Source organism: Hypomesus nipponensis, chromosome 2 (genome assembly GCF_054491055.1).
Source record: "Hypomesus nipponensis isolate SF chromosome 2, ASM5449105v1, whole genome shotgun sequence".
NCBI classification, from domain to species: domain Eukaryota; kingdom Metazoa; phylum Chordata; class Actinopteri; order Osmeriformes; family Osmeridae; genus Hypomesus; species Hypomesus nipponensis.
The window spans coordinates 8,408,944-8,429,826 of NC_140362.1; the positions used below are offsets into that span (position 1 = coordinate 8,408,944).

At 45.3% G+C, this 20,883-nt stretch overlaps 1 protein-coding gene across 1 annotated transcript in view; it reads left to right on the top strand.

The window, feature by feature from the left end:
* The window catches only part of LOC146300657 (CUB and sushi domain-containing protein 3-like), a 238,536-nt gene that overhangs the window by 49,438 nt on the left and 168,215 nt on the right, over nt 1-20,883 (top strand). The window lies entirely within an intron of this gene.

The window sequence follows — 20,883 nt, forward strand, 5'->3', positions numbered from 1 at the left end:
TCAAGATGAGGTGGAGGAGGTACCATCCTGATCATGTGCACATGTACCATGCCTTCAACTGGCTTAAGCAAGCACTTTCCACAACCAACATTTGTTCTAGTATTGAAGATGGAAGAAAATGACAATTATTACGTTCACAACTAGAGGCAAGACATTTCAACCGCCTGTCATGAAGTAAAACTTTTTCATGCATTCCTTGTAGTCCAGGACCTCCTGGTTTGGTCCACCGATGGCACTCTGCAACACATCCAAGCTGGTGGCGATGAACCTGATTGGCTGAAATCTGTATAACTGGAGGCAGCTATCAACAAGGCAGAAATCTGCGCCTTGTCCATTAATTGTATGTAGCAGGATAAGTTGGTTTGAAATGCGTGAGAAATACAAGGTGTTGTGTGAGAGCGTGAGTAATGGTTGAAATGCATGAGTCTCATAGCAAAATCGTGAGACTTGATAGCCCTGTGACAAAGTTGCCGTATAGTAACATGACTTGCTACTTTTTAACTGCCTGTAAGTGACATGATTTGCTACTTTTTAATTGCCTGTAATAACAAGACGATGTTGTCTGCACTGTTTTACTTGCCTTCATCCATCTTCCTCGCAAACTTGCCTTGTAAAGAAATCATTTACTAGAGGAGCCATATCTGCAAAGCTTAAACTTGAAAAAACGTTAGCTAATCAAACTCACCAGCATTGCTAACTATCTAAAGCTAACAAAGCTGTAATCACTGATGGGATCTAGTGTTAATTTAGGAAACCTTAAGAAATGGGACGTGCTTGGATGCAAAATAAACCATATTTAACCAGTTGAACAGCCACAAAATATTAGGGCGCCGCTTGACAAATTCATTTTCTACAGGAGGGATAAAATAGCCTGGCTCTGCCCTCATACGTACTTCCGCTGAATTTTCTTTTTTGCTTCTGTACTAGGTCAGGGATTTCGGTATATTAGTTGTTTTTTGCAAACCACATATTTCATTTACATTGAGCAGATGCTCTTATCCAGAGCAACTTACAGTAAGTACAGGGACAGTCCCCCTGAGGAAAGTAGGGTGAAGTGCCTTGGCCAAGGACACAACGTAATTCGGCACAGCTCAGAATGAAACTGGCAACCTTTTGATTACTAGCCCGATTCCCTAACTGCTCAGCCACCTGACTATATTTCATATTTGGTGGTCCAATCAGCAAACAGAGGAAGTGGCTGAGAACGATGACCTTGCTTGTGCGCTAGTTTGAGTTATAGTTCATTAATGGCGGCGGAGAAAGATGTGGGCGAAGCCATTCGGTCCGTTGTGGCAACGCTGCCGAATATCCAGAAGTTAAAGCCGGAACAAAAACAATCTTTGCTGAGTTTTGTTGGTGGCCATGATGTTGTGGTCCTCCTCCCCACGGGGTTCTAGCTCCGTTAGTGGTGAAGGAGTTGGCTAAGGCAAACGCTAGCGATCTGGTTATGGCAGATCCAGAGTGGCTCTGGGCAGATCCAATAGTTTTAAACTTCAACAGAGTACCCACTTTCAAGGATGTTAACGCTTGTCAATGGAGCGATCCCAGACCCTTTGTACAAATTAAATATACGAGGGTCTGGTTAAGACCAGGCTAGGGATAAAAGATGCTCTTGGTGAAATCGCAGCTCTTTTCTTCCTACTTTAGTAGTTTAGGCAGAGCCTTTCCCGGAGCACTGTGCTAATTTTGATAGTGCCACCAAATGGAATAATTCCACAATTGCAGTTACAAATGACCAAAATCCACAGAGAGCAACGCTAGTTAGAAGAGTGTTTTCAAAGAAGACACCCGTCAGAGTTTGGTCAAGAGCTGGAGGCGGCACCAAATTGAAATTCTGTCATCTCTTAAGTACTTGTTCAACTTCCACATCTATTCTAGTCAAATTGCCAATGCAGTGGTAGCATACATTCATGCACATGAAAACCTGATGGTACATTCTGTACCGATTATCAGACCCTCCAGGAATTTGCAATGTTGCGATCGCATCAATTCACGCAAATTCAACAATTCCCGCGAATTCAGCGCAACGTTGTAATTTTGACCAATCACCGCAATTTTCACGCAACTTTGATCAATTATCGTCGTCTCCCACAACTCTCTCCAGTTAAATCCAGTGTCACGCCTGAACGCGTTCATTGAACGAAAATTCATGAACTTGTTCATAATTTTGTTGAATTTGAACTGAACGTACTGTATTACTGCCTGATGAACGATATTGTGAACACGTTGATTCTGGTGTCTGTGGACTCTTTCACTTTTAATTTTGTTCAATAAGGTGCCAGATTTCTAAAGACTTCCAGGCGAAAAACACACCGTTAACAGTCCTGTATCCAGGTTTGCCCAACCAGTCAAACGCTGCATGTGCTTTCTTCAACTGTCTATGCCTTGCAAGTGTGAGAGCGCCGAAGTTACGTAGAGGCTGAGAGAGGTATTACAGACAGATAGAGATTTCAATATTTTTTGTTAATAAGGGGAGATTCTTCCCTTCAATGTGAATGCAAATCCTGGTTGGATAAGGATTGAAAAAAATATATATGATGAAAATTGGCATGTGGTAAGGTTATTTAGGGGACCTTTTCTCAATGGTCCAATTTTCTGCTCTCCTCTGAAACCAGGAATTACCCTGTTCACCCCTGGTCATTTCCAGGACTTTACGTTTCAATCCAGTCTCCTTAGGTCAGCACACCTCTCACTGGATTGAGACAGTATCTTCCGCCTCTCTGTAAATTTCAGACAAGGTAATGTGAAAGAAAATTCTAGCTGGATTGTGTAGATTGAACATAGTCGAAGATGGCGGTTGCAATTTAATTTATTAAGACTATACAATTACGATTAAACAAAGCTTTGCTGATCAGTCATTAACGAAGGAGGTGCCATCCACACAGATCGTTCTTAAGAGTGATAGCAACTATCACACATGCTCAACCTTATATAAACTTTAGATCAATGGCATTCTGTAAGGTCAATCAATCAATGTAGCAAACTCTGTGATTGGCTAACTCAAATGTCTCACTGTTCTTTGATGTGGCATTTCTCTGCAGGGCAGTAGATAATAAACCCTAGGAGTGGCAAGCCAAAGGATCAACTGTCCTTTGTGTGGTCATCTTCAAACAATACTTTTAATGAACACAAACAATGAAACAGGACACAGTCCTTCTCTAGCCAAATTCCAGAGCAACTATCTCATTGACCCCTTACACTAACCAGAGGACAGAAGGCCATATAAGATGCTTCACCCATCCCCCAGGGCAAGCTGCCCACAGAGCCATCAGCACCTCACATTCCTTTGAACTCAACTTAATTATCTTCCCTTCCTGTCTCTTACCAATGAACATAGAAGATTAAAAATGTCATACACATACATATATGCATATGACCAAAATTTCTGCAACAGTAGACTACACAGTAATTAAAATTACATTCTCACAGAGGTAAGTTAAAAGCAACTGACCCGTCGTCGGCCCATTCCTAAATCTTTACAACATTTCTTCAGCTCAATAAATTTCATGCATATTACGTTCACTCTAAAATCAGAGTATGCAAAAAACAAAAAATCTTAAAGTTTTTCTTGAATAGTTTGTAACTCCATATGCTGTAAACAGTCTTTCGTTATAGTTTCATAGGAAGAAGACCCTGGCTTCGCCAGCAGTGCACACGGGCCAAGCTTGCGCCCTTAAAATAGCATCTGAATAACGCGCCATTGACTTTAGATTATGTTTTTCCTGGTCAGTGTTGGAATTGTTTTACTGAAACTGCAAAATAGCACCAGGGAACACGCCTCCTTTTTTGCTGAACCGCCCCCTGGAGCGCAAAGTCGTTCCCTTATTTACAGACATGCGTCTGTGGAGGGAAAAGTCAACTTTGCATCGAGTGCAAACTAGGAATGATACTTGCGTAGTTGACAAAGTCAATTGCGCTGGGTGCAAGATGTACTGAGAAGCAAATCATGGAATTTGTTTTACAGGATCTTTAAATCAAAACTGCCAGCACATTGCAAATGTATAAGTGCAGTATGGTGAATTAGCCCTACTGGCTCAACCATTGTGCATGTAATGACTTCTGTTATGGACTAAATGTTTTGATGTAGTACCTTTTTATCAACATAACATAATCAATTTATAACGTAGGAAACAGCAGACAAAAGAAGGCTACATAATAATTTGCACTAATGTAGGCTACCACAGCATTAGCAATTTGATTAGAATAGATGTGGAGGTTGAAGTTCTTCAGAGATGACAAAGAATTTCATTTGTGATCTGAGAAATATAGTCAATGACGTATAAGGATTTTTAACAGGCCAATTTTTAAATACAATACACATGATTTTTTATTGCATTTGTTGAAACATTAACAATGTTCTGTATGTATGAATTTATATAAAACAATTATTTAAACTAATTTGAGTGTTTTTTCATGTTCATGAATTGGCCATGACCTTTAAAAATGTCATGTGGTGCGACCTACCACATACCACAAACATATTTCCTTAACCTATTTACATTTATTTTACAAGTTCTCAGTAATATGAAGTCTCGAGAAACAAATTATTTGGGTTTCTTCTGAAATTCTACAGTTGTTGATATTTGTTTTTGTTCAATAACATCAGTCAACTACCTACATGTAGTTAACATATGCATTTTTCCTGTGAATGGCACAAAACTGAAGAAAAATGTCTAAACAATATAATTCCCTTCAGCATACTTGATAGCCTCAGAAATGTCATATTGCATTTTGATTTTAATACAGTTATTGCCATTTCTGGTCGCACCACATGATGTGTGGTCGCACCAAATTATCAAAAATCAATACATTAGGAAGCAATAAGTTCCATGCAAAAATCTAACACAGATTTGTATTCAAATTGAACAGATTTTAGTAAAGCAAACATCATTTCATCGTTTCATCCATGGTATTTTGTAAACATTAAATTTTCAAAACATCAAATTTTACTACTTCAACTTATTCTGATTCATTGGGATTGGGTATAGGCATTTCTTTAACCCCAGGGACCTTTCTCAGTTATTTTAGACTTAGGGCAACAAGAGGTTGTTGGCTCAGGTTCTGAGATCACTGACTGACTGACGTACAATAATCTAAAACAGATCACTTACTGACATGCAAAAATCTAAAACTGATTTTTAAAACTGATTTTTTCGGTGAAAGCAAACATTTAATTTAAATTTCCACAACATACCATATTCATAAAAAATAAACCGCTTCAAAGGAATTTCATTCATGGCATTTTCATGGCAGCGAGAGGTTGCTGGCTCAGGTTCTGAGATCACTGACTGGACATCCTTCTTTAAGTAGAAAATGGCATCAGGAGTTTTTGGCCACTCGAATAAGTTCTTATTTCCTGACTGCCGCACGACATTGACCCTGATCTCCTCTTCCACAACCTCAAGGACCTGGCCAATGTATGGACGCTTATCATATGTTATTATCACAAACTTTCCACATAAGTCCTGAAGACTGTCTTGTTCCATTGGTGGCTCAGAATTTGTTGACGCATCCTCAGTGTGGCATGTGGTGTCCGTCAGGTCAACTTTTACTGGCTGGTAGCATAAGCAGGTCTTCATTTCTGCATGCTTGCAGAAGCACGACACCTCCCTATAGCTTATCTGTGCAGCTTGTGAAGACAAAACCTGGTGGATCTTTAAAGTGCCCTTCACAGCCATCATCTTGCCTGGAATCGGCTCATCATACTTTTGTATTGCCTCTTCGCTTATCCAGTGATGACGAATGCTTGATCCTGACTTTTTGGCCAGCGTTTTGTACAAATCCTGTGGAGTCTGCAGCTCGCCTCCTCGTAGAACGTATTGATCGGTCTCCCTCTTTACTTGCTGCAGGGTCCAAATTGACACATTCCCTGTGGCGAGCAGTCTTTACCTTTCGCAGCGGCATCTGATAAAATGGATTAAAATATATTATTATTATTATTAATAAAATGTTTTGTTTATGTATTTTTCTCATTATATTGTACAAATACTAATCATTAACCGTTGTCTCTGAAATACATGAAAACAATTTGAAAATCCTTAAAATCTTGTTTATTGAATATTAAAATGAATTGCTATTTGCATATAAACCATCAAAATAATAGAAGAGCACAAACCTGTCTATTGTATATATATCAGTCTTGGAAGGCATAATTTAATGGTCGCACCACATGACTTTTTAAAATTCAGTCAAATTTTACAGGCACAGCATTGGCCACCTAAGTAAAACTAGCTAGTTTCGCACAGAAGGCCACTACAATATTTTCTATCAAAACATCAATTTGTAAATACAAATTAACATTTATTGTCTTTTTGAGGTCATACCACATGACATCCAAAAGTGGAAACTACATACCAGCCATTCAAAAAGTTACTTTCTTCAAAATATGAGAGAGGGTTACAAACATGCTTGTTGCTTTCAAGGGTCCTTTGCAAACTGACGTATGATGCAACTTCCTGTCTTTCAATGGAATTCAAAATAAAAGCTCCAAAATTGTCATTTCTTGATGGTCGCACCGCATGACCTTTTTTTTTTTTTTTTTTTTTTACACACAATGCAACATAACAATGACATAAGTATCCATGTTTCTCCAACTACCATATCACACAAGGACATTGTTACAAAGCACAAACACACACAAAAAAACAGACAATCACACAGACACAACACAGCTGCACAGCAATACAGATCACAATACCTCCTCCTCCCTTGACACATACCATGATATACGGTACATTAGGTCGGTAACCCTTCCTTTTACAGTCCCTTAAGTACTAGGTATTTACATAGAAAGTAAAGGGTATGTGTTGTGTTTTATTGGGTATTACCGATTGGTACCAAGGTGGTAATTACCTAGATAATTCGAAATATTTACCCATTAACTAAATACTAACGTGCTGGTCATTACTGGGTATGTTTTCTGTATTATTGGGTATTACCGATTGGTACCAAGGTGGTAAATACAGAGATAATTCAAAGTATTTACCCATTAACTATTTACTAACGTGCTGGTTATTACTGGGTGATTTTCTCTGGTTCTAATTAGGTAAAGACAGTCGACAAAACTTAGTATTTACCTGGAAACTTACAAATATTACTATTTAAATACAGCTGGTAGTAAGTTGGTATCTACAGGAGATATGTATGGTAAACTTATAATGTGCTATTGGGTAAATACCACTGCTACTAAGTAGGTAAAGACGGCCAATACTCTACTATTACCCTGCAGTTACCTAAGGTTAATGTCGGTAACAGTCCACGTCTAATGAGAATATAAGAGTACTTTCCAATAAAATATCTTTTCAGATACATTTATCGATGATGGCCTCATTTACTTGGCTGGTATAGCACTACCTACCTCCGCAGGAAGAGTTTTCCTCTACTATCATGGTAAATCTTCTTGGATACTGGGTATGTTCTTGCGCATGTTTGGACTATTTACTCAGTAAGTAATCTGAAACTGGACTGTAAAAGGAAGCCGTGTTTGTTTCCATGGTGTTACCAGGTTCTTACCATATTCTTTGTGAGCGAATACCACTTTGTCGATGTTACCCTTAGTATGAACTTGTACTTTCAGTTCCAAGGCAATACCAGCTAAAACATGGCTATGGACTTAGTAAGTAATCTGAAAATGGACTGTAAAAGGAAGCCGTGTTTGTTACCATGGTGTTACCGGGTTCTTACCATATTCTTTGACAGCGTATACAGCTTTGTCAATGTTACCCTTAGTATGAACTTGTAATATAAGTTCCAAGGCGATACCAGGTAAAACATGTCTATGTACTCAGTAAGTAATCTGAAACTTGACTGTAAAAGGAAGCCGTGTTTGTTTCCATGGCGTTACCAGTCTCTTACCATATTCTTTTCAACTGTTCATTCCCTTTTCCATGCAATAAACACAAACTTGGATTATGTTACTAAGAAAAACATGACACTTCACTCTGTAAATTGTAACATTATTTTAAATTAGAGCACTGTTTCCATGGCATGACATGAACAAATACAAAGGTTTAATCACAATTGCCCCAATGATGGCAGTCAAAGCTAGTATGTGCTCTTGTCGACATTTAGTTTTCGGCAGAGGGTCATGCTCCTGGTGCGCCGAACACGATAGCGGTGGATATCATCCTCTGGACTGTGAACTACAAGACAGATCATAAAAAGAAAATGAACATGTTAGCAACGTGAACGAGCAACCAGGCAATATCGACTGAGGTAGCTGTCAAGCAATGTGCTAACATTAGCTATAGCCTAACTTTATTTTCAAAATACATGTTATTAGCACAAGATCAAAATACAATCATTTAATATGCATTTCTATACTTTCTCTTGACAAATAAATGATGTAATTAGGCTGTGTGTTATTTTGTGACTTACCTAGTAATGCAAGACTGCTGCTGGAGTTAGCTAGTTCACGAAACCAACCAACTGAAACCACTCATTGATGACAGAAACCTTTCAGAATAAAACCCGGAACTTCCATATATTAGTTGGCAGGTGATTGGATGAACCATCGGTCTATTATCGTCCATTACCTACCAGTAGAACGATGATTGGTCCAGAACATATTTTGAGGCCAAAATTAGCCATTTAAATCTTTGCTAGCCATTTTAGTCTCACGATGCTTGATATCTGCGTCCACAGTTTTTCTCGTTAAGAAAACGAAGCTCCTGAGTGCTAATACAACTTAAACTCATTGAACATCTGTTTTAGTAGTTTAACATTTACAAAAATATTACTTCAGAGGACGGCTCAAGGCGGTAAAAGCTTAATAGGAAGGCTCCAAAGGGAGAGGCTGCTGGCAAGGAAAAAACGATGCCCAGTGTGCAACCACTTCTAAAGAACCAAAACTACCACAGCATCCTTAGCTACCACACAGGATACACTCAGATAAATGTGGCAATCGATTATTCTGTATTCTAAAATAAAATAGGTAGAATCTTAGATATTTGTAGATTATGTTTTATGTTACTTTTCTTTTGGCTCTCAACGAAGGAAGTCACATTTTCTTTCCCTCTCCTCCCCCTGACCTTCCCTGCTTGCTTCCCTGCTTGGCTTCTATCCTATTGTCTATTGTCCTATTCACGGAGAAATGCTCTGAAGTTTCAATCATCTGGATAGTTTTTGATGATATTCATCAAAATCAAATACTTCTGATAGGGGCAAAGTGGATTGACTACAACTACTAAAAGGAACAACCTGAGGGACTGAAGCCCAAGGTGAGCAGAGGTATTTTGGGCTACTCTCCCAGACTGACCACAGGCAAGCAAGCTAAAGCTTGTTCCTTGTAGAACTATGGCTTGCAAAGACTGCAAACAACTTACTCAGAGGATAGTCGTACTGGAGCTAAGAGTCAGAACCCTCTTAGATATCAGAGTGACCGAAGACTTTATAGATTCCATGCTACCTAGCCCGGAGGCTAAGCTACCGGCTAATGAGCCATCCTTGGAACCATCTTTCTTTCCACCAGCCGGTGGACCGGATGAGTCATGGCCTGCTCTCGGCTCTAAACCAAAGAAGCCCAGCGCCGCTTCTACCTTAATCGGAGTTGGGACAGTCACCAAGGATAAAAAGCGAGGCAGAGACTCTTCCCACATCACCTCTCCTCCTGTCCCACTCAGAAACAGATTCGAACCACTGGGAACTTTCTCTCCCTTGTGTGTGGAATCCAAGGCAAAGAGGCACAGGAGTGCTAGCCACGCAGCTTACAAACATGAAGGGCCCAGATCGCCGACACACCATGATGGTAGCTACTACACACATGCAAATTCAACAAATCATTGTCTGCTGCGACCGGGAGTCCGCCATTTCACTCCAAGCCCCTCTAGGACCACTCGGGGCACTGTTCGACCCCCTATCAAGCCTAATCAGACAACAATACCACAGGATTATCAAGATCCAAGGTATGCTAAGACTACCCACAGCCCATCAGCACTTAGAAGAGCTAACGCTGCTAGCACTAAAGAATCTACTGCTAGCACTGACACAGTGGTTAACCTTGGTCTAGCACAAAGTCCTATCTTTGCTAACCCAAATAAGCTACAAACTGGCTCCGCAACTACTGATAAGGCAAACATTAGAAATGCAAACACAACACCACATATGGCCACTATCTTGATTGGAGATGCCATGACAGCACATGTTAAACTGGCAAAGACAGAAAATATTTGTCTTTGGCAACACATCTGTCGAGGAATCAGAGGTACAATCAATCCTCAACAATAAACCAAACAACCCTAAGATTATCATCCACACTGGCTCGTTTGATATCCTACACAGGAAAACTGGCACTGAGATACTTAAAAAACATTTCACCCAGCTACTGAACACACTCAACAGATATCAAGATGTATTCATCAGTGGACCAATTGCATGCTTTCGCAGAGGAAAAGAAGGCTTCAGTCGACTACTATCTTTCAACACATGGTTGGCATCTGTCTGTCTGGCACACAAACTGACATTTATCGATAATTTCAATGTGTTCTGGAACTGTGCAGACCGTTTTCAAGCTGACGGACTCCACCCAAACCGTAGAGGATCTCGACTACCAACAGCAAACATCAGTCAGGTGCTCCTGACCACAAATCAAGTTTCTCTCCCTATCCCTGTTGTGTCTAAGCTGACTGACGCATCCCAATCAACCTCCCATGGAACAGAACAGAACATTCAAACAGCCTCCTGCAAGGTCATGGGCCCTGCACAGATCTGTACCCCCCGGATGAATTCCCTTGTGATGGAACAGCTCAGTGTCATAGATTTTCTCCAAGAAACGGTACTCTAGGACAGACACCATGCTATTTTATTACACATACCAGTCATCATCACAAACAGAAAATGGCATGGTAAAATGCATGGTTACAAACCTGAAACTAGTGTTAGAAGTCACAGAACTATCCATATTCTTCCAACAGATTTATCAACACCTATTTTATCTGTTAATACCCCACAAATGAAACTGGCCCTTCTAAATGTTAGATCACTAAATAACAAAACATTTCTAGTTAATGATCTGATCAAAGAAAACAACTTAGACTGCATCTGTCTAACAGAAACCTGGCTAAACAATGACACGGCAACAGCAACTCTAATAGAAGCGTGTCCACCCAATTACAGCTTTCACCAAGTTTCTAGGAAATCTGAAAAAGGTGGAGGAGTCGCAGCTATTTTCTCATCTTAACTGTTGTTCAAAATCACTGAGCTAGGTGAATTCACATCATATGAATATCTTGCTATAGAGCTCAAAACCGAGTCAATACTTTTTGTTATTATATATCGGCCACCCAAGCACTCGCCAATATTCATACAAGAATTCTCTGAACTATTATCACTGTGTCACTAGATATGACAAAGTAATTTAAACTGAGACTTAAATATCCAAGTAAATAAAAAAGCAGACCCAAGAACTATTGAGCTCTTAAATCTCCTTGACAGTTTCAATCTAATTCTCTTGAGGTATCTTGAACAACTTTTCTCAAAAGTTCTGATCAAGGTATGTTCTTTGTTCAAATTGCCATCACAACGGAGAGCACAAATGAAGCTTGAAAGCTTGCAGGAGGGCCTCCCATGCAGATTGGGGAGGTCCCCCCCAACTCTATGGTTCCTTTGCATCGGCGTTTGGTGGGTAATCTGCATACTGATTGTCGAGGGCTGATTAGGTTTGTCTGATGTGGTCGAATCAGACTCTTCAGGTGTGACAAGATGTTGGCTCTGTGTGGTCTGGCTGACCTCGCTACAAAAGCAATTACCACCACTCCAAACTGTAACGGCGATAGGTGGTGGACTCAAAAGCACGACTCCGAATATTCACAAAAAGGTTTTTACTGGATATAGAAGGCAGAGACTGACATGAGGTACAAAGACAAACTAGCGAAGAGAGATTGAAACACGGGCTAAATACACTGGGGCTAGATTGAAAACAGGTGCTGTCAATCAGGGCTGGGGAGGTCAATCACAGGCAGGGTAGGAGACACTGAAATGAGAGGAGAGGTGAGTACACAGAAAAAAACAAGACATGACCTAGGGAGTAGGGCGGGATGTGACAGTACCCCTCCCCTTAGGGACGGCACCGGACGTCCCAGGCTGGTCAGGGTGGCGGCGGTGGAAGTCATCAATAAGAGTAGGATCCATGATGAAACTGGTGGGAACCCATCGCCTCTCCTCAGGACCATACCCCACCCAGTCTACCAGGTACTGACATCCACGACCCCTATGACGAACAGCCAGGAGACACCTCACAGAGTACACTGGGCCACCATCTACAAGCCGGGGAGGCGGCAGGGGTCTAGAAGCAGGAACCAAGGGGCTGACCTTAACTGGTTTTATCTGGGAGACGTGAAACGTGGGGTGAACCCTCATGGAGCTGGGTAGCCGGAGGCGCACAGTCACAGGATTGATGACTCTGGTGATGGGGTAAGGACCCACAGACCGGGGAGCCAACTTGCAAGAGTCAGCCCTCAGGGGGAGATCTTGGGTTGACAACCACACACTTTGCCCGGGACGGTAGGCGGGGGCAGGGTTGCGATGTCGATCAGCCAGCCTGTTATACTGGCTGGAGTTTCTCAGAAGCACCCGGTGAGCATTGTTCCAGGTCTGTCGACATAAACGGACAAACGCTTGCGCAGAGGGATGGCTGATAGCCATAGGCGCACTGAAAGGGGGAGAGACCAGTAGCAGAACTAGGAAGTGTGTTGTGGGCATACTACACCCAGATGAGGTGCTTGCTCCATGTAGTAGGGTTTCGGGAGACGAGACAGCGCAGCCCCGTTTCCAGCTCCTGGTTGAGCCGCTCAGTCTGGCCGTTGGATTGGGGGTGGTACCCGGAGCTGAGACTGACAGTGGCCCTAACCAATGAACAAAAAGCCTTCCAGAATTGGGAGAGGAACTGAGGTCCTTGATCAGAAACCACATCCCTGGGAAACCTGTGCAATCGAAACACATGAGATAAAACTGCCTCTGCCATTCCCTTGGCAGAGGGCAGCTTGGGCAGAGGGATGAAGTGCACCATCTTTGAAAATCTGTACACTACCGTAAGAACAGTGGTGTTACCCTTCAAGGGTGGTAGACCTGTGACAAAGTCGAGGGAAATCTCCGACCAGGGGCAATGGGGCACCGGAAGTGGTTTCAGAAGGCCAGATGGCGGAGACTGGGAGGTCTTGCTCTGGGCGCACACGCGACAGGCTGCAACATACTCCCCAATGTCCTTCTCCATAGCCGGCCACCAGAAACGTTGCCTGACCACAAAAAGAGTCCGCCGAACTCCGGGGTGATACGAGAGACGGAAGATATGAGCCCAATGTATCACCTGAGAACGGAGAGGGGAAGAGACAAACAGCCTGTTTGGGGGACAGCCGTCTGGAGTGAGATTGCCTGCATAACCTTGCCTGACTCTCTCCTCTATGCCCCATGTGACTGCTCCTACTACACAACAGGGGGCTAGAATGTTAGTGGGGGGGCCAGGATCAGAGCAGGGATCAAACAGGTGAGACAGAGCATCTGGTTTAACATTCTTTGAGCCAGGACGGTAAGAAAGAGAAAAATCAAACCGATTGAAAAACAGTGCCCATCTGGCCTGTCGAGAATTGAGGCACTTGGCTGTTCGGATGTATGCCAAGTTCTTGTGGTCCGTCCAAACGAGGAAAGGGTGCTCTGCTCCCTCCAGCCAATGGCGCCACTCCTCTTGAGCAACCTTGACAGCCAGCAGCTCTCGGTTCCCCACGTCATAGTTCTTCTCAGCAGAAAGAGAGCTTCCGGGAGAGAAAAGCACAGGGATGGAGCTTGTGATCTTCCGCCCGTTGGGAGAGGACAGCTCCAACACCCACGTCCGAGGCGTCAACCTCCACAACAAACTGCCGATGGGGATTGGGCATGGTCAGGATAGGTGCAAACGTGAAGTACTCCTTGAGCCTACAAAAAGAGTCCTCCGCTTGAGGAGACCACAGGAACTTCACACGAGGAGACGTCAGTGCATCCAATGGGGCTGCAATGGTACTGACATTGCGGATAAACCGTCTATAAAAATAGGCAAACCCCAGAAAACTTTGGACCTGTTTACGATCTGTGGGCTTGGGCCATTCAGCCACTGCACTGACCTTGGAGGGATCCATGTGGACACTGTCCTCAGAAACAACGTAGCCCAGGAACGTGACCGTAGGAGCATGAAATTCACACTTCTCTGCCTTCACAAAAAGATTGTTGTGGAGAAGACGCTGTAGGACCAGACGGACGTGCTGAGTGTGTACCTCGGTGTTAGGAGAGAAGATGAGGATATCATCTAGGTAAACAAAAACAAAGCGGTCAAGGAAGTCTCTCAGAACATTGTTCACCAGGGCCTGGTATACGGCAGGAGCGTTGGTGAGACCGAAAGGCATCACAAGATATTCGTAGTGCCCACTGGGAGTGTTAAACGCAGTCTTCCACACGTCTCCCTCTCTCATCCTCACCAGATGGTAGGCATTGCGCAAGTCCAGTTTGGTAAAGATCTTAGAACCTTGCAGTAAATACAATGCAGAAGAAAGGAGTGGGTACCTGTTCTTGACAGTTAGGGCGTTCAGTCCACGATAGTCAATGCAGGGGCGTAACGTCTTGTCCTTTTTCCCCACGAAAAAGAAGCCGGCCCCAGCAGGAGAGGAAGAGGGGCGAATGATTCCAGCTGCCAATGAGGATTCAATGTATTCCTTCATGTTCGCAGTCTCAGGAGCAGACAGGGAGTAGAGGCGTCCCTGGGCGGCATGGTACCTGGCAGCAGATCAATGCAACAGTCATAGGGGTCGGTGAGGTGGCAGAGCAGTGGCCCGAGACTTATTGAATACCTCCTTGAGGTCCAAGTAGCAGGAGGGAACCTTGGAAAAGGTCGGAGAAGTCGGAGTCCAAAGATGGCAAGAGAGGAGAGGAGACTGGGGACTCAGGAGTTGCAGGCAACGGAAAGACAGGGGAGTCTGGGCAGTCGGAAACGGGGTCCCGACGGATACAGGCATGAGCACACCCCTCTCCCCAGCTGGTTACCTCGCTGGTAGCCCAATTCATGTTAGGGTTATGCTTAACAAGCCAGGGTAAACCTAGGATGAGAGGCTGCACCGGGGGAACTGAAGATATGAAAAACAATTTCTTCTGTGTGATTCTCAGCCATGAGGAGCTGAAGGGGGGGCAGTGCGCTGGGTTATCTTGCAAAGCAGAGGAACATCCAAAGCATTCACCTCTAACGGCTCTTGCAAAGGGACTAGATCGAGCCCCAGTCTTTAGGCCAACCCAACATCCATGAAACTTTTATCTGCCCCCGAGTCCACTAACACAGGATGACAAAGGGTTCTTGAAGGTGCTACCAGCCGGGCCTGTGTGAGGAGACGAGGGAATCTGTTGGAAGAAAACGTTCGGCTCACCAGTGCTCCTCTTCTCACTGGTGAGCCTGCTCTTTTGACGAGCAGGAAGAAACAAAGTGGCCCAACTGAGCGCAATACATGCATCTCCCTTCCCGCATGTGGCGCTGGCGCTCGTCGGTGGACAGCCTAGCCCTTCCCAGCTGCATCGGCTCCTCCGACGTCGTAGGGGGTGGATGGGATTTACATTTACATTACATTTATTCATTTAGCAGACGCTTTTATCCAAAGCGACTTCCAAGAGAGAGCTTTACAAAGTGCATAGGTCACTAATAATAACAACAAGATAACCCCAAAGCATTGCGGGTAGCCAAAACAAGTACACATTGTGAGCAACCAAAAAATAAGTGCTAAAGGGAGGAAACCATAAGAGCATGTAGTTAAACAAGTTACAATTAAACAACATGAAACTCTAAGTGCAAGTGTACCTGTAGGAAAGCAATAAAAATAGGATTAACTAAAATAGAAAACAGTTTAAATCAGCTACCACTAACAAATAAGAGCAACAGTCAAAGCAAGAGTCATTGTGATCCTTGAGGAAACCAGCGTTGGGTTCAGCAAACCATTCCTAAGTACCGTTGTACTCCCGGAACAAGTGCGTCTTGAGCCTTCTCTTGAAGGTGGAGAGACAGTCTGTGTCTCTGATGGAGGTGGGGAGTTGATTCCACCACTGGGGGGCCAGGCAGGAGAAGAGCTTGTGTTGGGATTGGGCGGTCTTGAACGGTGGGACCACCAGGCGGTTGTCTGAAGAAGACCGTAGGTGGCGGGTGGGGGTTTAAGGCTGCAGGAGAGACTTGATGTAGTCGGGTGCAGTCCCGTTCACTGCTCGGAAGGTCAGTACCAGGGTCTTGAATCTGATGCGGGCCGTTATGGGTAGCCAGTGGAGGGAGATGAGGAGCGGGGTAACGTGGGAGCGTCTGGGTAGATTGTAGACCAGGTGGGCCGCCGCGTTCTGAATCCTTTGAAGAGGGCGGGTTGCGCATGCTGGGAGACCGGCGAGCAGCGAGTTGCAGTAGTCCAACTTGGAGAAGACAAGTGCTTGGACAAGCAGCTGGGTGGAGTGCTCAGATAGGTATCTCCTGATCTTCCGGATGCTGTAGAGGGTGAATCTACACAACCGGGAGACCGCAGCAATGTGGGCCGTGAGGGAGAGCTCGTCATCCATGGTAACCCCAAGGTTCCTGGCAGAGGATGAGGGGGTCACCGTCGCAGATCCCAGGGTGATTGAGAGGTTGTGGGAGATGGAGGGTTTGGCCGGAATAATGAGAAGTTCTGTTTTGGCGAGGTTCAGCTGGAGGTGGTGCTCGGTCATCCAGGCGGAGATGTCTGCGAGGCAGGCCTCAATCCTAACTGAGATCCCCGGAGGGTCGGGGGGAACGACAGGTACAGCTGCGTGTCGTCAGCGTAGCAGTGGTAGGAGAAGCCATGGGAGGTGATGATTGGTCCAAGTGAGGTGGTGTACAGAGAGAAGAGGAGGGGTCCAAGGACGGAGCCCTGTGGGACACCAGTGGAGAGCTGGTGAGGGTCAGACAGTTTGCCTCCCCAGGAGACCTGGTAGGATCTTCCCGACAGGTAGGATGAGATCCACTGGAGTGCAGTGCCAGTGATGCCCGTCTCAGAAAGTCTGGAGAGCATGATCTGGTGGTTAACCGTATCAAACGCTGCAGAAAGGTCCAGCAGAATGATGACGGATGACCTTGAAGCCCCTCTGGTAGACTGGAGGGCAGTGGTGACTGAAAGGAGGGCAGTCTCTGTGAAGTGGCCGGTCTTGAAGCCCGATTGGTTGGGGTTAAGCAGGTTGTTCTGAGAAAGAAACTTAGACAGTTGGTTAAATACAGCACGTTCAATTGTTTTAGAAAAGAAGGGTAACAGTGATACCGGTCTGCAGTTCTGGAGGACGGCAGGGTTAAGGGAGGGTTTTTTGAGTAGAGGGGTAACTCTGGCCTGTTTGAAGGCAGAGGGGAAGGTGCCAGAGGTAAGAGAGGAGTTTAGAACATGGAGCAGAAAAGTCATGATAGAGGGGGAGATGGTTTGAAAGAGAGGGGAGGGGACAGGATCAAGGGGACAGGAGGTGGGGCGATGAGAGAGAATGAGGTCAGAGAGCTCTGCCTCGGACAGGGGAGAGAAAGAGTTTAGACATTTAGTTGGGTCAGTCATGGAGGGTGAGGGGGTAGGAAAGGTGGGTTTAGGGAACCGACTGCTAATGTTGGCGACTTTTTTCTCAAAGAAGGAGGAGAAGTCGTCTGCTGTCAGGGTGGAGGGAGGGGGTGGGGGAGGTGGGTTAAGAAGGGTGGAGAAGGTAGAGAAAAGTTTGTGGGGGTTAGAAGCAGAATCAATTTTGTTAAGAAAGTAGAGGGTTTTAGCACTAGTTATGTGAGAAGAGAAGGATTTAAGGAGGGAGTGATACTTATCAAGGTCCAGACCGTCTTTGGACTTGCGCCATCTCCTTTCAGCTGCTCGAATGGTGGACCGTTCTTCACGGATACCTGCCGTAAGCCACGGGCAGGAGGGAGAAGATTGTGCAGGCCTGGTTGACAGGGGACAGAGAGAGTCAAGTGATGCAGTTAAAGTGGTTAACAAGGTGTCAGTGGCAGTGTTAGTGGGGTGGGACGAGAACTCGTCAATGGAAGGGAGGGAAGATGTTACAATAGAGGAGAAATGGGAGGGGGATAGGGAGCGGAGGTTGCGCCAGAAAATTACGAGGGGAGGGGAGGTGGGAGGGGTTGGAGGGAGAGAGACAGATAATTGGTTAAAGTAGTGATCAGAAATGTGCAGTGGGGTTACAAAGGGTTAAGTCAGTGATACAGTTACGTGTCAGGACGAGGTCAAGCTGTTTGCTTGCCTTGTGGGTCGCCGGTGTGCTCAGCAGCGTGGGGATCCCCCCACAGGCATCACTCTGGCCGGTAAACGCCAGGAAGGAAACTGCTCGGACTGCCCTTTCTGTGCCTGTGATGCAACCATGGCCTTGGACCTCTCTCCTGGAGCCGAGTGTCGATCCTGATTGCCATAGCGACGAGGGAGTCCAAGTCGGGGGGTAGGTCCAGAGGGACCAACTGGTCTTTTAGCGGTTCGGATAATCCATGCAGAAAAGCATCAAACAGCAAATCAGGATTCCAGTTACTATCAGCCGCCAAGGTGTGGAATTCAATGGCATAGTCTGAGACTCAACGCTTACCCTGACGTACACTCATCAGTGCCCTAGCTGCCTCCTGACCAGGGGGTGTGTGACGAATTTGACGAAGCGACTGGGTGAAACGCGGGACTGAGTGACAGAACGGGGAATCCCTTGCCCACTCTGCCGTAGCCCAGTCCCTCGCTCTGCCGGTGAGGAAGGAGACGATCAACGCTACTTGGGAGTGCTCCGTCGGAAACGAGACCGCCCGCAGTTCAAAGTGCAGCTCACATTGGACCAGGAACGGCTTACATGTCTCCGGAGAAAGGTTTGGGGTTAGCTATGTGCGTCAACGGGGTTTGCGTTGCAGTGACTCCAACTGGAGCAGGGACTGGAGAAACCCTCTCCGGCTCTGTCGCTCACAACGGCTCACGAACAGGTGGGTCGAGCCGCTGCAGTACACGCTCAAGGCGGTCAGAGAGGTGGCCCACCTGGCTGCTGATGGAGGCCTGGAAGATCTAATGGCGTGAAGACATCTCCCTTACTCCGGTGCAGAACGAGCTGAGCTGCACCTCCTGCTGATTTATCCGTTTCGCTTGGACTTGAAGCGCAGCGCGCACAGGGTCGGAGTCGGCTGAGTCCATAACTGGCTAGTTTGTACTGTAACGGCGATAGGTGGTGGACTCAAAAGCACGACTCAGAATATTCACAAAGGTTTTTACTGGATACAGAAGACTGACATGAGGTACAAAGACAAACTACAGGTGCTGTCAATCAGGGCTGGGGAGGTCAATCACAGGCAGGGTAGGAGACATTGAAATGAGAGGAGAGGTGAGTACACAAAAAAAAACAAGACATGACCTAGGGAGTAGGCCGGGATGTGACAACAGTCCTTTCACATTAGTCCATACACGCAACATTAAAGATCCTGTTTAGCAAATTCCATGATTTGCTTCTCAGTACATTATATACGTGTGAAATGAGTTCCTAAAAGCATGTGCAAAGCGCGAAAACCGTGGAACAGTTTCTCTTCCGTTTTCAGCTCAAGTTTTGTATGGGCGGAGCCAAAACCCTACCAATCTAGTCCCAGCGACCTATCTACGTCAGGTTGCATTCTGTTACTCAGCTGGTACAATAAAAAGACAAAGTAATTAATACATAAACACTTCTGATATCTGCAATTGATTTAGCTAGCGTTGCTGTTATAAATTTGAAAGGGCGGAGATTCCACTTCTTCAGGCGACACGCCCCCCCCAGTCTTAAGCAGAGGAGACTGCTGATTTTCTCACAATTTCAAAGCCTAATTTAACATACTTGTTGGCGGGGTTTTTTCATTTGAATTTGGATGGGTGGTTAACAATACATTCTTCTGTGGTTTAATGAACTTAAAACTCATTTTTAATTCCACTTTACAGGATCTTTAACATGGCCTTCCCCTTCAACCTCCAGCACCTGGACTCCCCAGGATCCTACGCCAGGATCCTGTTTGTGGAATTCAGCTATGGTTTCAACACCATCATCCCGGCTCTGCCACAGGACAAGCTCTCCCAGCTTAACGTGCCTCACTACACCTGCAGGTGGATCACTGACTTCCTGTCCAACACGAAGCAGTGCGTGAAGCTGGGGAAACATGTCTGTGACTCCCTGTCCATTGGCACTGGATCCCCTCAGGGCTGCGTCTTATCCCCTCTGCTCTTCTCCCTGTACACCAACAGCTGCATCTCCAGTGATCAGTCCGTCAAACTCCTGAAGTTGGCGGATGACACCACCCTCATTGGGCTCATATCTGGCAGGGATGACTCTGACTACAGCTGGAAAGCTGACAACCTGGTGACCTGGAGCAGCCAGAACAACTTGGAGCTAAACGCTCTAAAGACAGTGGAGATGGTTGTGAACCAAGCCCCACTTAACCCCATCACCCTGTGTGACTCCCCAGTCAACACTGTGGAGTCCTTCCGCTTCCTCGGCACTATCCTCTCCCAGGACTTCAAGTGGGAACTGAACATCAGCTCCCTCACCAAGAAAGCAAAGCAGAGGATGTACTTCCTGCGGCAGCTGAAGAAGTTCAACCTGCCAAAGACAATGTGTGCACTTCTACACAGCCATCATTGAGTCCATCCTCACCTCCTCCATCACCGTCTGGTACGCTGCTGCCACTGCCAAGGACAAGAGCAGACTGCAGCGTATCATCCGCACTGCTGAGAAGGTGATCGGCTGCAATCTGTTTGAATTATGTCCCTGAGACAAGCAAGAAAGATTGTGGCTGACTCCTCCCACCCTGGACACACACTGTTCCAGCCACTCCCCTCCGGTAAGAGGCTGCAGTCCATCACGACCAAAACCTCAAGCCACAAGAACAGTTTCTTTCCATTTGCAGCTGGCCTCATCAATAAGGCCCAG